Here is a 10,447-nt window from a genome sequence, read left to right on the forward strand (position 1 = left end):
TAGTGCCCATGAAGGGGACCTTGTTGGGCCCGCCCCTTTCACGGTTATCGCTTCTCGGCCTTTTGGCTAAGATCAAGTGTAGTATCTGTTCTTATCAGTTTAATATCTGATACGTCCCCTATCTGGGGACCATATATTAAATGGATTTTTGAGAACGGGGGCTGATTTCGAAGCTTGCTTCCGTCGCCCTATGCATTGACCCGATATGGCAGTATCTTCGGGTACAGTGCACCACCCCCTTACAGGGTTAAAAAGAAAGATTCCTACTTTCATTGCTACCTGCTTGCTTGCTGGCTAGCCAGCTAGCCAGCCCTGTGGGCCTTGCTGCTGCTGCTTCTGCAGCCAAAAAGCAAAAGGTGGTGCTGCTGCTGCTTCTGCTGCTTCTGCTTCTGCTTGTGTCTGGCCGCTGTTGGAGCGTCCAGGCACAGGACTTCTGCTGCTGCTGACTAAATGGCCTCCTTAATTGGATCATTTGAGTAGCCAGCACACCTGTGCAGGTAGGGCATGACATGATAGGCAGCTGCCTTGATAGCGGGTGGGTGCTGAATGTTCCTAATTGACAAAATAAGATTAATGCTTATGAAGAAATATAAAATCTCATCCCTTCCCCAATATCGCGCCACACCCCTACCCCTTAATTCCCTGGTTGAACTTGATGGACATATGTCTTTTTTCGACCGTACTAACTATGTAACTATGTAACATAACATGGGGGGGGGGGGGGGGGGGGTCTCCTGGCTGTTCACACAGGTGTGTCATTGCTGTACATTGACCATGCATTGCTTCTGTGGTATTGCAAAGGCAAAGACAAATGCTTCCAGCCATCCATTGCACTAATGGATTGGTCATCAGCTGGCTGTCTATGTCCCGCATCAATATAGACCAAAGTACAGAGGGTTAGGCTATGCTATTGTGCACCTACCTGATGCATCAGAAGGTGCGAGGCCCTTGCTAAATTCTGTGCACAGACTTTGAGATCTATGCTTTAGACTGTATCTAAACCTGCTCCAACATGGACTGACATTCTGGCCTACTTTCAGCCGATGCGACTTGTCTGTCGCTGAACAGTCGCTTTTTATGTATTCAGCACCTATGTATAATGTTGTAAAAATGCTCTAGAAGCTAAAGTCGCAGAAATGTCGCACATATTTGGCCTGCAACTTTCTGTGCGACAAATTCAGACAGGAAAAATCAGTATAAATCCTTAGAAAATTATCCCCCAGTGTCTCCATCTGCTGGCGGTATTGAATAAGCATTGCTGCACTGATGGGGTATGCATTAGACGAAAAAAAAGAAGAAAAAGAAGAATAATACGCCCAGAAAAGAGGCGAAAAGGAGAAAAACGTAAAAAAACGTGAAAAAAAAGTAAGAGGAAGAGAAGGGAAAAAAAGGTGGAAATGGGTTTAAAAGTGATTTCGGCGGAGAAATATATATATATATATATATATATATATATATATATATATATATACGCGCACACACACACATATATATAAACGTATTCTCCGTTGAGATATTGCAGCCGCTGCTGTGTCCAGGCCCAGGAGCCTTAGCACTGTGCTATGATGTCACTCAATACCACTGACATCACTAGGTGTAAACAACATCTCTCCTTTGCTGTGTATGTGACTATGGAGCTGTTTGGTGATGTCGTCTATTACGGCCTTCATAGAAGCAACAGGAGATTGTTGCATCCATCTACAACCCTCAGAACTACAGTGCTATGATGTCACTCACTTCCACAGGCCTTGCAGAGTGTAAACAACAACAACCCAGCTTTGTTGTGTATGTAACCATAGGGATTTGTGATGTCACCTAGAACCTTCACAGCAGCGACAGCTTTATGAGGAGCATCAGCACTGCTCTGCCTGAGCAGAACCATCACCGCCATAGGTTGTCAAATAACCCGGATTTAACCCACACAGGTAAGTCCAATGGGGTGCAGGCATGTCCTCTATGCTTACAGCTTCCCGTGGGTGTTGGTTTGATACCGTTTGGGGACAGCCAAGGAGGCATCTGCAGGCAACAAAGGTAGGTGTGTGCTTGTGTGTGTGTTTCCTATGCAGATCCTAAGCCCAGTGTCACATGCAAGTAGGAGGAGTAAGAAGGGTTCCTGGCAAATCCGGGTTATGGATTGCATTTAAAAAGGCCCCGTGGGAGTGCAATGGGCCCCTGTCTTGCTGCTTAGCAATAATGGTATGGGTTTAGGTTCTGCTGTGTGTACTGGTGGTTGACTGCCCCCCAGCCCAGAGTGTGCATGGAAAATTGTCTGGCAGCCTCCCTGACAGCAAGCAGTGATAGTGCCCATGAAGGGGACCTTGTTGGGCCCGCCCCTTTCACGGTTATCGCTTCTCGGCCTTTTGGCTAAGATCAAGTGTAGTATCTGTTCTTATCAGTTTAATATCTGATACGTCCCCTATCTGGGGACCATATATTAAATGGATTTTTGAGAACGGGGGCTGATTTCGAAGCTTGCTTCCGTCGCCCTATGCATTGACCCGATATGGCAGTATCTTCGGGTACAGTGCAACACCCCCTTACAGGGTTAAAAAGAAAGATTCCTACTTTCATTGCTACCTGCTTGCTTGCTGGCTAGCCAGCTAGCCAGCCCTGTGGGCCTTGCTGCTGCTGCTTCTGCAGCCAAAAAGCAAAAGGTGGTGCTGCTGCTGCTTCTGCTGCTTCTGCTTGTGTCTGGCCGCTGTTGGAGCGTCCAGGCACAGGACTTCTGCTGCTGCTGACTAAATGGCCTCCTTAATTGGATCATTTGAGTAGCCAGCACACCTGTGCAGGTAGGGCATGACATGATAGGCAGCTGCCTTGATAGCGGGTGGGTGCTGAATGTTCCTAATTGACAAAATAAGATTAATGCTTATGAAGAAATATAAAATCTCATCCCTTCCCCAATATCGCGCCACACCCCTACCCCTTAATTCCCTGGTTGAACTTGATGGACATATGTCTTTTTTCGACCGTACTAACTATGTAACTATGTAACATAACATGGGGGGGGGGGTCTCCTGGCTGTTCACACAGGTGTGTCATTGCTGTACATTGACCATGCATTGCTTCTGTGGTATTGCAAAGGCAAAGACAAATGCTTCCAGCCATCCATTGCACTAATGGATTGGTCATCAGCTGGCTGTCTATGTCCCGCATCAATATAGACCAAAGTACAGAGGGTTAGGCTATGCTATTGTGCACCTACCTGATGCATCAGAAGGTGCGAGGCCCTTGCTAAATTCTGTGCACAGACTTTGAGATCTATGCTTTAGACTGTATCTAAACCTGCTCCAACATGGACTGACATTCTGGCCTACTTTCAGCCGATGCGACTTGTCTGTCGCTGAACAGTCGCTTTTTATGTATTCAGCACCTATGTATAATGTTGTAAAAATGCTCTAGAAGCTAAAGTCGCAGAAATGTCGCACATATTTGGCCTGCAACTTTCTGTGCGACAAATTCAGACAGGAAAAATCAGTATAAATCCTTAGAAAATTATCCCCCAGTGTCTCCATCTGCTGGCGGTATTGAATAAGCATTGCTGCACTGATGGGGTATGCATTAGACGAAAAAAAAGAAGAAAAAGAAGAATAATACGCCCAGAAAAGAGGCGAAAAGGAGAAAAACGTAAAAAAACGTGAAAAAAAAGTAAGAGGAAGAGAAGGGAAAAAAAGGTGGAAATGGGTTTAAAAGTGATTTCGGCGGAGAAATATATATATATATATATATATATATATATATATATATATACGCGCACACACACACATATATATATAAACGTATTCTCCGTTGAGATATTGCAGCCGCTGCTGTGTCCAGGCCCAGGAGCCTTAGCACTGTGCTATGATGTCACTCAATACCACTGACATCACTAGGTGTAAACAACATCTCTCCTTTGCTGTATATGTGACTATGGAGCTGTTTGGTGATGTCGTCTATTACGGCCTTCATAGAAGCAACAGGAGATTGTTGCATCCATCTACAACCCTCAGAACTACAGTGCTATGATGTCACTCACTTCCACAGGCCTTGCAGAGTGTAAACAACAACAACCCAGCTTTGTTGTGTATGTAACCATAGGGATTTGTGATGTCATCTAGAACCTTCACAGCAGCGACAGCTTTATGAGGAGCATCAGCACTGCTCTGCCTGAGCAGAACCATCACCGCCATAGGTTGTCAAATAACCCGGATTTAACCCACACAGGTAAGTCCAATGGGGTGCAGGCATGTCCTCTATGCTTACAGCTTCCCGTGGGTGTTGGTTTGATACCGTTTGGGGACAGCCAAGGAGGCATCTGCAGGCAACAAAGGTAGGTGTGTGCTTGTGTGTGTGTTTCCTATGCAGATCCTAAGCCCAGTGTCACATGCAAGTAGGAGGAGTAAGAAGGGTTCCTGGCAAATCCGGGTTATGGATTGCATTTAAAAAGGCCCCGTGGGAGTGCAATGGGCCCCTGTCTTGCTGCTTAGCAATAATGGTATGGGTTTAGGTTCTGCTGTGTGTACTGGTGGTTGACTGCCCCCCAGCCCAGAGTGTGCATGGAAAATTGTCTGGCAGCCTCCCTGACAGCAAGCAGTGATAGTGCCCATGAAGGGGACCTTGTTGGGCCCGCCCCTTTCACGGTTATCGCTTCTCGGCCTTTTGGCTAAGATCAAGTGTAGTATCTGTTCTTATCAGTTTAATATCTGATACGTCCCCTATCTGGGGACCATATATTAAATGGATTTTTGAGAACGGGGGCTGATTTCGAAGCTTGCTTCCGTCGCCCTATGCATTGACCCGATATGGCAGTATCTTCGGGTACAGTGCACCACCCCCTTACAGGGTTAAAAAGAAAGATTCCTACTTTCATTGCTACCTGCTTGCTTGCTGGCTAGCCAGCTAGCCAGCCCTGTGGGCCTTGCTGCTGCTGCTTCTGCAGCCAAAAAGCAAAAGGTGGTGCTGCTGCTGCTTCTGCTGCTTCTGCTTCTGCTTGTGTCTGGCCGCTGTTGGAGCGTCCAGGCACAGGACTTCTGCTGCTGCTGACTAAATGGCCTCCTTAATTGGATCATTTGAGTAGCCAGCACACCTGTGCAGGTAGGGCATGACATGATAGGCAGCTGCCTTGATAGCGGGTGGGTGCTGAATGTTCCTAATTGACAAAATAAGATTAATGCTTATGAAGAAATATAAAATCTCATCCCTTCCCCAATATCGCGCCACACCCCTACCCCTTAATTCCCTGGTTGAACTTGATGGACATATGTCTTTTTTCGACCGTACTAACTATGTAACTATGTAACATAACATGGGGGGGGGGGGGGGGTCTCCTGGCTGTTCACACAGGTGTGTCATTGCTGTACATTGACCATGCATTGCTTCTGTGGTATTGCAAAGGCAAAGACAAATGCTTCCAGCCATCCATTGCACTAATGGATTGGTCATCAGCTGGCTGTCTATGTCCCGCATCAATATAGACCAAAGTACAGAGGGTTAGGCTATGCTATTGTGCACCTACCTGATGCATCAGAAGGTGCGAGGCCCTTGCTAAATTCTGTGCACAGACTTTGAGATCTATGCTTTAGACTGTATCTAAACCTGCTCCAACATGGACTGACATTCTGGCCTACTTTCAGCCGATGCGACTTGTCTGTCGCTGAACAGTCGCTTTTTATGTATTCAGCACCTATGTATAATGTTGTAAAAATGCTCTAGAAGCTAAAGTCGCAGAAATGTCGCACATATTTGGCCTGCAACTTTCTGTGCGACAAATTCAGACAGGAAAAATCAGTATAAATCCTTAGAAAATTATCCCCCAGTGTCTCCATCTGCTGGCGGTATTGAATAAGCATTGCTGCACTGATGGGGTATGCATTAGACGAAAAAAAAGAAGAAAAAGAAGAATAATACGCCCAGAAAAGAGGCGAAAAGGAGAAAAACGTAAAAAAACGTGAAAAAAAAGTAAGAGGAAGAGAAGGGAAAAAAAGGTGGAAATGGGTTTAAAAGTGATTTCGGCGGAGAATATATATATATATATATATATATATATATATATATATATATATATACGCGCACACACACACATATATATAAACGTATTCTCCGTTGAGATATTGCAGCCGCTGCTGTGTCCAGGCCCAGGAGCCTTAGCACTGTGCTATGATGTCACTCAATACCACTGACATCACTAGGTGTAAACAACATCTCTCCTTTGCTGTGTATGTGACTATGGAGCTGTTTGGTGATGTCGTCTATTACGGCCTTCATAGAAGCAACAGGAGATTGTTGCATCCATCTACAACCCTCAGAACTACAGTGCTATGATGTCACTCACTTCCACAGGCCTTGCAGAGTGTAAACAACAACAACCCAGCTTTGTTGTGTATGTAACCATAGGGATTTGTGATGTCACCTAGAACCTTCACAGCAGCGACAGCTTTATGAGGAGCATCAGCACTGCTCTGCCTGAGCAGAACCATCACCGCCATAGGTTGTCAAATAACCCGGATTTAACCCACACAGGTAAGTCCAATGGGGTGCAGGCATGTCCTCTATGCTTACAGCTTCCCGTGGGTGTTGGTTTGATACCGTTTGGGGACAGCCAAGGAGGCATCTGCAGGCAACAAAGGTAGGTGTGTGCTTGTGTGTGTGTTTCCTATGCAGATCCTAAGCCCAGTGTCACATGCAAGTAGGAGGAGTAAGAAGGGTTCCTGGCAAATCCGGGTTATGGATTGCATTTAAAAAGGCCCCGTGGGAGTGCAATGGGCCCCTGTCTTGCTGCTTAGCAATAATGGTATGGGTTTAGGTTCTGCTGTGTGTACTGGTGGTTGACTGCCCCCCAGCCCAGAGTGTGCATGGAAAATTGTCTGGCAGCCTCCCTGACAGCAAGCAGTGATAGTGCCCATGAAGGGGACCTTGTTGGGCCCGCCCCTTTCACGGTTATCGCTTCTCGGCCTTTTGGCTCCGATCAAGTGTAAACTTGGTCTGGGTCAGGGGTGCGGGTGTTCTGCTGAGCAGGAATCCGGAGTGGTGATCTTACTGTGGAATCGACAGACAAGAGAAGAACAATGGCTGGAAAGGAATACCTCCCTGCGATTGAGAAGACTGTACGTTTTGTGGTGGAAACTTCTGACCGGGGTAAGAATCGGATTGAGTACATTGGACATGAACTTGTGGAGAAATTGGGTGGTTTTGGCATGGATAGTTTGTTCTGTGTGCAAGAAAATAGGAAGCAAGGAATATATGATGTGTCCTTCATCTATGAAGCTGATTGCCAGAACTTCTATGAATGTTTGAAAAGAAATGCCAATAACCCTGTCTTGGAAAATGTAAAGTTTTTTCCTCTGTTTGAGATGGGAGTGAAGACTCTGTTTGTACATATGTACAATCCGTTCTTAGACCCGGATATGATTAAGAACTTTCTAAGTATCTACTGTGAAAGTGTCCAAGGGGGAGTGAAGCAAACTAGTAGTTTGGGTGTGTTTAATGGCACATGGAAGTTCTTTGTAAAACTGAAGCTGGATCCTGGGAGCATTGGTGGAGTGAAACACCCACCGGCCAATTTTTCAATCGCTGGAAACCGGGGTTATGTCTATTATTATGGCCAGCCATTGTTTTGCCGTGATTGTTTGCTGTTTGGACATGTTAAAGAGGCTTGTCCAGGTAATAAGAAGTGCCGAAATTGTAAAATGCCAGGGCATGAAGCGGGAGCTTGTCCACAGCCCAGAACTTGTGATCTTTGTGGCCTTGTTGGACATGTGTATAGAAATTGTCCGGAGGTGGCTAAGAGGGAGAAGGAGAAAGAGGCCAGAAAAGATTTGGCAATTAAAAAAAGGGAAAAGGCAAAGGCAGACATGGCAGAAAAGAGTGTGATTGCTATTATTGAGAAAGCAACGGTGGTGGAAGAGAAGGTGCAGGAGGAGATTGAAGAGGAGATGGAGGAGGAGGTGAGAATTGAAGAGGTGCCTAGTCCTCAGGTGTCTGGCACTCAAAAAGTTGAATGGTCGAATTCAGAAGAGGAAAGTGCTAAAGAGAGAGAGGAAGATCTTTTTCGTCCCCCACGGAAGGCGGCGAGAGGTGCCAGTGGTGAAAAGATGGAGCAGACGGTGGTGGAGACGAGTAATCGTTTTGCCGCAATATCTGAGGGTGAAATGGATAAATGCATTGGAGAAGAAACTTCTCCCTCGACACTGAGCCGTAAAGTTCATTAACTCTCTTCTAGGTTTTTTCTTCCTATGGGTTGTTATTTGATTAGATATGTCTTTTTCGGTTAGTTTGTCAAATGTTAGAGTCTTTAAAAATAAGAATAGAAGAGCGGCCATTCTGGAGGAATTGGCAGGAACTAATAATGACATAATTTGTCTACAGGAATGTGGATTGGATTTTCCTCCAAAAAAGGAGGAGTGGAGATATGGACCAGCAGTGTGGTCCTGCTCTAATGTAAATAGAAATGATGGAGTTGGGGTTTTGTTTAGGAATAATAAGTTTAAAGTTTGTAGTCAAATGGTGTTAAGGGAAGGAAGGTGTGTGTTGGTGGAGGTTGGGTTACATGGGTTTAAGTTTAAGTTAATTAATGTTTATGCACCTGTGAATAAGGAGGAGAGGGTGGGTTTGTTTGAAATAATTAAGGGGTTTTTGTCTGGGAAGGAACCAGTGTTGTTAGTAGGTGATTTCAACTGTGAGATTGGGAGGGATGCGGATGTTTCTGGAAATATGCTTAAGAGTATGGTGAGTGATTTCAAGTTAAGAGATGTGGTTGAAGTGTGTGGTGTGAATCCTGTGTTAGCAACATATCATGCTGAGAGTGGAAGGAGTGAGTCAAGATTAGATATGTGTTTTGTGTCCAAAATGATAGGATGTATGTGGTATAAGCAAGAGAGAGTGATTTATTCTGATCATGAGCGTGTGAGTTGTGGTTTGGTGTTGGATGAGATTTGCATAAGTGGGAGGGGTTACTGGAAGCTTAATGTGAAACTGTTGGATGAAAAGGAGGTATATGATAGGTATATTAAGAAGTATAAGTTATGGTGTGAGAAGAAAAAAGAATTTTTGGATTTATTGTGTTGGTGGGAGTGGGTTAAAGAAAGAACTAAGGTTTTTTTCAAGAGGGAAGGTTATAAAAGGAAAGCTAGGGAAAGAAAGAAGTATGAATGGCTGAATAAAAGGTTGGGGTTTCTCATTAAGTTGAAAAAGAAGGGATGGAGAGTGGATGGTAAGATTGATGCTGTGAAAAGAGATATAAAGGATTGGTTGAATGAAAGAGGAAAAGAGTTAATGTACCGAGCAAAAGTGGACAAATTGGAGAAGGATGAAAAGTGTTCAAGATATTTTTTTAAGAAAGTGATTGGGAGAAAGGATGATTTAGTGAGTGTGTATGATAAGGATGGTGGTTTGGTGAGAGGCAAAGCTGTACTGAATGTGGTGAAAGAGTTTTATGAGGACTTATATGCAGTCAAACAGTGTGATAGGGGTTTGGCTGAGGAAGTGCTGGAAGTGATTGATAAGAAGGTAGATTGTAATGAGTATGAGAGTTTAATGAGAGAGATTGGAATGGAAGAAATTAAAAGGACGGTTGATAGTATGGCTAAAAATAAGACTCCTGGAGAGGATGGGTTGCCGGCTGAGTTTTATGTGAAATTGTGGGATGTACTGAAGGATGATATGGAGAGTATCTTTAAGTATATGTGGGCTAATGGAAGATTGGTGGAAAGTATGAAGAGTGGGATAGTGGTTTTGATTTATAAGAAAGGGGATGTGAATGATGTAAGGAATTGGAGGCCGATAACTTTGTTGAATGTGGATTATAAAATATTTGCAAAGCTGATTACAAATAGAATGAGGGACGTGATAGAGCAAGTGATTGGGGAGGAGCAAGTGTGTGGTGTGCCAGGAAGAAGAATTAGTGAGAATTTGTGTTTGTTGAGAGATATATTGTGGGATGGTATGTGTAGAAAGCAGGTGGTTCGTGTGTTGTCAATTGATTTTGAAAAAGCTTTTGACCGTTTGTCGCATGGGTTTTTGTTTAAGGTGCTAGTTAAAATGGGGTTTCCAGGTGATTTTGTGAATATTGTGAGAATGTTGTATAAGGAAGTGTATAGTAAGATTCTGATTAATGGATGGATGACTGAGGAGATTAAAGTATGTTCAGGGGTGAGACAGGGATGTCCCTTGTCACCTATTGCTTTTATTTGTGCTATGGAACCATTTTTAGAATTATTGCGTAAGGATAAATGTGTGAGAGGTGTGAGAGTTCCGGGGGGTCGTGGTAAAGAGGTTAAAGTGTTGGCTTATATGGATGATGTATGTGTGGTAAGTGAATCTGTTGCGGCTGTAAGAAGATCCAAGTTATTGGTAAGTCTGTTTTGTGGTGCGTCTGGTTTTAAGGTCAATTGGGGAAAGAGTGAATATAAATGTTTTGGTGGTGTGACTCAGAGTGAGGATGTTGGTATGGAAGGGGTGGAAGGGCCTA

At 44.4% G+C, this 10,447-nt stretch overlaps 3 non-coding genes across 3 annotated transcripts; all 3 read left to right on the plus strand.

Moving 5' to 3' along the window:
• Nucleotides 1-46: 46 nt before the first annotated feature.
• LOC130309244 (U2 spliceosomal RNA) lies at nucleotides 47-237 on the plus strand. The gene has a single exon (XR_008857940.1). It is a non-coding gene; the product is annotated as a U2 spliceosomal RNA (small nuclear RNA).
• A 2,107-nt stretch (nucleotides 238-2,344) lies between these two features.
• On the plus strand, nucleotides 2,345-2,535 carry LOC130309246 (U2 spliceosomal RNA). The gene has a single exon (XR_008857942.1). It is a non-coding gene; the product is annotated as a U2 spliceosomal RNA (small nuclear RNA).
• A 2,090-nt stretch (nucleotides 2,536-4,625) lies between these two features.
• LOC130309245 (U2 spliceosomal RNA) lies at nucleotides 4,626-4,816 on the plus strand. Its single transcript, XR_008857941.1, has one exon. It is a non-coding gene; the product is annotated as a U2 spliceosomal RNA (small nuclear RNA).
• Nucleotides 4,817-10,447: the final 5,631 nt, after the last annotated feature.

This window comes from Hyla sarda, unplaced genomic scaffold (assembly GCF_029499605.1).
Source record: "Hyla sarda isolate aHylSar1 unplaced genomic scaffold, aHylSar1.hap1 scaffold_1518, whole genome shotgun sequence".
In the NCBI taxonomy this organism is placed as follows: Eukaryota; Metazoa; Chordata; class Amphibia; order Anura; family Hylidae; genus Hyla; species Hyla sarda.